Source organism: Pongo abelii, chromosome 2, assembly GCF_028885655.2.
Source record: "Pongo abelii isolate AG06213 chromosome 2, NHGRI_mPonAbe1-v2.0_pri, whole genome shotgun sequence".
In the NCBI taxonomy this organism is placed as follows: domain Eukaryota; kingdom Metazoa; phylum Chordata; class Mammalia; order Primates; family Hominidae; genus Pongo; species Pongo abelii.
The window spans coordinates 66,991,869-66,998,010 of record NC_085928.1 but is presented as its reverse complement, the minus strand read 5'-3'; positions in this window follow the sequence as shown (position 1 = coordinate 66,998,010).

Genomic DNA, 6,142 nt, shown 5'->3' with positions numbered 1-6,142 from the left:
GTATCCACAAACTAAAGTCCAGTCCATCCGCAACTCACCAGGTGCACAGGTTGACAACAGTTTTATTGGTCAGGACTCTTTTTCATTCATAAAGAGACTTTATTGATGCATGGAACTGGTGTGTTCAGAGGGAACTTGCTCTAGATGGGGCTCGCTCCTGTCCCCAGGTCTCCGTCCCTCTCTCCTTCTCTCTCCTGTTTGGAGGGCTTTGTTTATTTGGCAGTGCCAGGCTAGATAATGTCTAGCCTGGACAATAAAACATCGTCCAGGAAGCACAATGTCAACCACAGGTCCAGGGTGCACACTCTCATCCCACAATGCCCGGAGGAAGAGGAAGAGTCCTTTCCAGGAGCTTAAAAAAGATATATATATATATTTTTGAGACAGAGTCTCACTCTATTGCTCAGGCTGGAGCTCAGTGGCGTGATCTCAGATCACTGCAACCTCCGCCTCCTGGGTTCAAGCAATTCTCCTGCCTCAGCCTCCCGAGTAGCTGGGATTACAGGCATGTGCCACCACACCTGGCTAATTTTTGTATTTTCAGTAGAGACAGGGTTTCACCATGTTGGCCAGTCTGGTCTCGAGCTCCTGACCTCAAGTGATCTGCCCGCCTCGGCCTCCCAAAGAGCTGGGATTACAGGCATGAACCACCACGCCCGGCCAAGACTTTTCCTTATGAGCCCAAGCAGCATCTTCTTGGACATCCTTAGCTCTGATTTGGCCACACAAATAGCACTGAGCCAAATGCCTTGGGAGGTAACCCCGTTGTCGTGGCCAGTCAGAGCCTGCCCTGCTGGGGCCAGGCCTACCGAACCTCATGGTTGAGAATGATAGAGAATGAATCTCTCTGAGGACAACCAGGGCATTGTTGGCAGAAGATGGGGCCAACCCTGGAGGGCCACCGGCGTATTTCCTCCACAGCTGCATCCTCCTTACCTTGAACTGACCGGCTTACCCCCGAAGTGTGTCAAGTCTGGACATTGTTCAGGCCTTAGACTGTGAAACTCCCTGCCGCATTTGCCACTGCTGATCCTTCTTGAAATTCTCTACTTTAATGGTTTTTGACCCTGTCTGTCTTCTGACTACGTTAATGTGGAGAATTTTGCACTTATCGATAGCTGGGGGTTCAGATATGATGGGTATGAAATTGGGGTAGGGTTCAGGTGTCTGTTCGCTTACAGAGAGTCCTGGGTGACTTTGATGCAAGTAGCTCCTACTGGGAACCACTAGGCTTCTGTGGCATCACCCTCTCCTGGTCCACTGTGCAGGTATTTACTGAGTATGTGAGGGACACTCAGGCAGGTGCTGAGCATCAGAGATGAACAAAACAAGGTTATTGTGTGTTCAGAGTTTGTTCCTTCCGGTGGGTTTGTGGTCTCGCTGACTTCAAGAATGAAGCTGCGGACCTTTGCTTTGAGTGTTACAGCTCTTAAAGGTGGTGTGTCTGGAGTTTCTTCCTTCCAGTGGGTTCGTGGTCTTGCAGATTTCAAGAATGAAGCCATGGACCTTTGCGGTGAGTGTTACAGCTCTCAAAGGTGACATGGACCCAAAGAGTGAGCAGCAGCAAGATTTATTGTGAAGAGCGAAAGAACAAAGCTTCCACAGCGTGGAAGGGTACCCAAGGGGGCTGCCGCTGCTGGTGGGGGGTGGCCAGCTTTTATTCCCTTATTTGTCCCTGCCTACATCCTGCTGGTTGGTCCATTTTACAGAGTGCTGATTGGTCCATTTTACAGAGCACTGATTTGTCCATTTTACAAACCTCTAGCTAGCCACAGAGTGCTGATTGGTGCATTTTACAATCCTAGCTACAGAGTGCTGATTGGGGCATTTTACAATCCTCTTGTTAGAAAAGTTCTCCAAGTCCCCACTCGACCCAGGAAGTGCAGCTGGCTTCACCTCTCAATTGTTCTTACAAAGCTTTTTTTTTTTTTTTTTTCTTTTTGAGACAGGGTCTTGCTCTCTGTCACCCAGGCTTCGGTGCAGCTGTACAATCATAGCTCACTGCAGCCTCCAATTGCTGGACTGGAGTGATCCTCCTGCCTGACCCTTCAGAGTAACTGGGACTACAGGTGCTATAGGCGCATGCCACCATGGCTGGTTAATTTTTATTTTTTAATTTTTTGTAGAGATAGGGTCTTGCTATGTTGCCCAGGCTGGTCTTGAACTCCTGAGCTCTAGCAATCGTCCTGCCTTAGCCTCCCAAACTGCTGAAATTATAGGTGTGAGCCACCACGCCTGGCCCTTATGAAGCTTATATCACAGTGGGGATGTTGAGAGAGACAACTAAATAAGTACATGTTCGAAGGGCTTCAGATAGTGCTGTCAACTATCAGGATGAAGCTGATAGGAGGAATGGAGGAAGTCAATCAGGATGAAGTGATAGGGGGAATGGGGAGCTGTCTTAGATAGGATGCTCAACACTGGCTGCCCTGGCCAGTGCAGTGGCTCATACCTGCAATCCCAGCACTTTGGGAGGCTGAGGCAGGAGGATCACTTGAGCCCAGGAGTTCAAGACCAGCCTGGGCAACATGGTGAGACCCCCATCTCTACTAAAAATACAAAAAAAAAAAAAAAAATAGTGCGGCATGGTGGTGTGGCCTTGTAGTCCCAGCTACTTGGGAGGCTGAGGTGGGAAGATCATTTGAGCCTGGGAGGCAAAGGATGCAGTGAGCCAAGAATGCACCACTGCACCCCAGCCTGAGTGACAGAGCAAGACTGTATCCAAAAAATATAGGCTAGGCGCAGTGGCTCACACCTGTAATCCCAGCACTTTGGGAGGCAGAGGCATGTGGATCACATGGTCAGGAGATTGAGACCATCCTGGCTAACCCGGTGAAACCCCATCTCTACTAAAAATACAAAAAAAAAAAAAAAAAAAAAAAAGTGGGCGTGGCGGCGGGCGCCTGTAGTCCCAGCTACTTGGGAGGCTGAGACAGGAGAATGGCATGGAGACAGGAGGCAGAGCTTGCAGTGAGCTGAGGTTGCGCCACTGCACTCCAGCCTGGGCGACAGAGCAAGACTCCGTCTCAAAAATAAAATAAAATAAAATAAACTGGCTGTCTTGGGAGGTGATGAACTCCAGGAGGAGCAGACCTAAAACAGGAGTGTGCTTGGTGCACCCCAATAAAGAAGGAGGTTGTATGTCTGACGTGAAGAAGGAAGGGCAAGGGGCGAGGAAACCGATGACGAGATAAAGGGGGCATGGCCAGATCCCACTGAGTGCTTCAGGATGCAGCAAGGAGACCAGATTCATTCTCAGTGCAAGGGGCGGCCTCGTGTTCTCCTCACATCCTTGTCCATCTCTGTTTTTTGCCAGCTGCTGTTTCTCCACCTGCTCCTAAGTGCTGCTGTTTTCCCAGCTCCTCTCATTCTACCTGAAGGAATCTTGGTTACTTTCACGTGGTAACCGAGAACCCCTGCTCCTCGGCTATGGACTCAGGTATCAAACACTGGCAGGACCCTCTGTCCGTATATCCTGTGGGTTCCTCCTTGTGGGGAAGGAATGCGGAAGGACTAAAGGGATTGGGGAAGGAATGTGAAAGGACTAAAGGGATTGAGGAAGGCCTGTTGCAGGAGAGAAAGAAGGTGATCAAGACCAGAGGCTTTGTTTCTGAGGGACCGTGGCAGGATGGTATGGTGCTCCAAACACTGGAGTCAGAGAACACATTCCTGTTAAGGAGCTGGGGAAAGGAATTCACACGAGTAGAACCACTGCCGAACACTCTGAACATTCTGTGTACTGTCAGGCGGGGATGTCCAGCTTGAACCTAAAAAGAAGGGCATTTCACGTGCCCTTGGTCATGACCCATGTGCACCGGATGGCCAGCACTAAGGCTGCCTGGCAACGTATCCCTCCCTGCAAGCTCACAGTGCCACAAAGGCCCTGTCAGGCTCTGCTCTCCTCCCACACACCTCTCCAGCCTCACCCTCTCACCACTCCCAGAACCAGCTCTTACACTCCTTAGGGTCCACACATGCCATGCTGTTCTCACTGTCTGCAATAATTTCACCCCATGAAGCACTTCCTCCCTGAGCTTTCTCCTGCCTGCTGTCTGTTCGTCCCCTGACTGATGTTAGTATGGACGAGTATTATATAATGGGGGGCAAAACATGTTTGGGCATCACACAGTCTTGGATTAGAATTCCAGCTTTCCTCTGCACTCCCTTTAAGACCTTAGCAATCACTGTGTCCATCTTACTGTGAGTGAAATGGAGTTTCTTCCAGGACTATTTGTGGCTCAAATGACTTATATAAAGTGCTCTGCACATAGCAGGTGCTCAATAAATGTTAGTGCCCCTTCTCTGCCCTTGAGGCACTCGATTAATGCTTTTCAATTCTAGAGTCACTGAACAGCTACCATTTGTTGGAAGCTACCAAGTGTCTGGTGGCACTGTCTTTGCTCCTTTTCCATGACCACTCTTACTTATCCTGAGCGTGATTCTCTTTGCTCATGCATTGGAACTGATGTGCTGGTCATGCAGAGGAATAGGCAGGACCTGTCATTTACTGGGGGTCCACTCTGTGCCTGACCTTCATGAGGTGTTTTCCAGAAAGTCTCTCAGTTAATATTCACAATGACTCTCTGAGGTTTGTTGTATTAATCACTATCTTATATATGAGCAAATAGAGACTCTGGGAAGTTAAATAACCTTGCTGAGATTAAACAGCCAGGACTGATAGACCCAAGATAGAAATCCGGTCTTCTGCGGCCAGGTGTGGTGGCTCATGCCTGTAATCCCAGCACTTTGGGAGGCTGAGGCGGGCAGATCACATGATGTAGGGAGTTTGAGACCAGCCTGACCAACATGGAGAAACCCCGTCTCTACTTAAACATACAAAATTAGCTGGGCATGGTGGTGCATGCCTGTGATCCCAGTTACTTGGGAGGCTGAGGCAGGATAATTGCTTGAATCTGCGAGGCAGAGGTTGCGGTGAGCTGATATTGTGCCACTGCACTCCAGCCTGGGCAACAAGAGCGAAATTCTGTCTCAAAAAAAAAAAAAAAGAAAAGAAAAAAGAAATCCAGTCTTCCAGATTCCAAAGCCCACGTTCTTTCAAATGGACTCCATTTCCTGTCACAAAGGATACTATATACTAGCAACAGTAATAAAAATAGTTAACACTTAGTGATTACATATGGACTGGGAACTATTCTAGCTGAGTACTTGTGTTAATTTAATTAACCTTTGCAAACATCCCATGCCATCGTTCCTATTATTATCCCATTGTACAGATAACTGAGGCACAGAGGGGTTAAATAACCTGCCCAGGTCACTGAGCTGAATCTGTGTGCATAGAAATTACAGTCTTCATTCTATTTTCTTCTTTCGATGAGCATGGTAAGATCCATGTTCACATGAGAGAGAAAAAGTGGAAACATTTTACATACTGTAAAGTGTTTTAGAGTTGTTCGCTGTTATGTTGAAAGTTGAGTGAGGGGAAATTCTGTGTGGACTCAAGAGTTTGAAAACCAGGCAACGAGAGCACTGTTCTCCTGGAACTCTGAGAGTCCAGGGGCAGCCGTCTCCCCCAGGAAAGCAGGGTAGAGTCCGAGAATCATGCAGCGGTCAGAGGAACTCAGAGACTGACATTTGTCCCTGTCCCTGGAGAGCTGCAGAACCATAAGCCTTACAAAGATGATTAGCAGCCCACGAGACCACAGACAGCTCTTCCAACCAGCAAACAGAGTTGGCACTCTTGCACAATCCCCTGGGAGTGTGTCACCATGATGTCACCTTGTTTGTTCCTCGCGTGGATATCAGGCCCCAGTGGGCCTGATGAACTGCCGGCCACAGACAGCAAAATGACAACGCTTTGTAACTTATCCTGGTGCTTTAATCTTTGCTCTGATTCTGCGATTTAGAAGCAATTCTGTGTCACTTCCCCTCAATCACTGGCCATGTCACCATAGCAGTGCAGGGTGCAATCATTCATACAGAAAACATGTAGGCGCTGAGAGCCTCTTTCTAATCCTGTTCCCTGAGCAGCTGCTCAGGAGGCGTTGGTGAATGAGAATAGCAGGGTCCTCGTTGTTTAGGAACTGAGTCCAGCAGGGTAGGGGGACACTGAAGAAACCAAGTTGTACCGGGGTTTTTATAAAGGGGAGTTACAGAGAGCCATGGAAGTTCAAGTCTGGGGCCC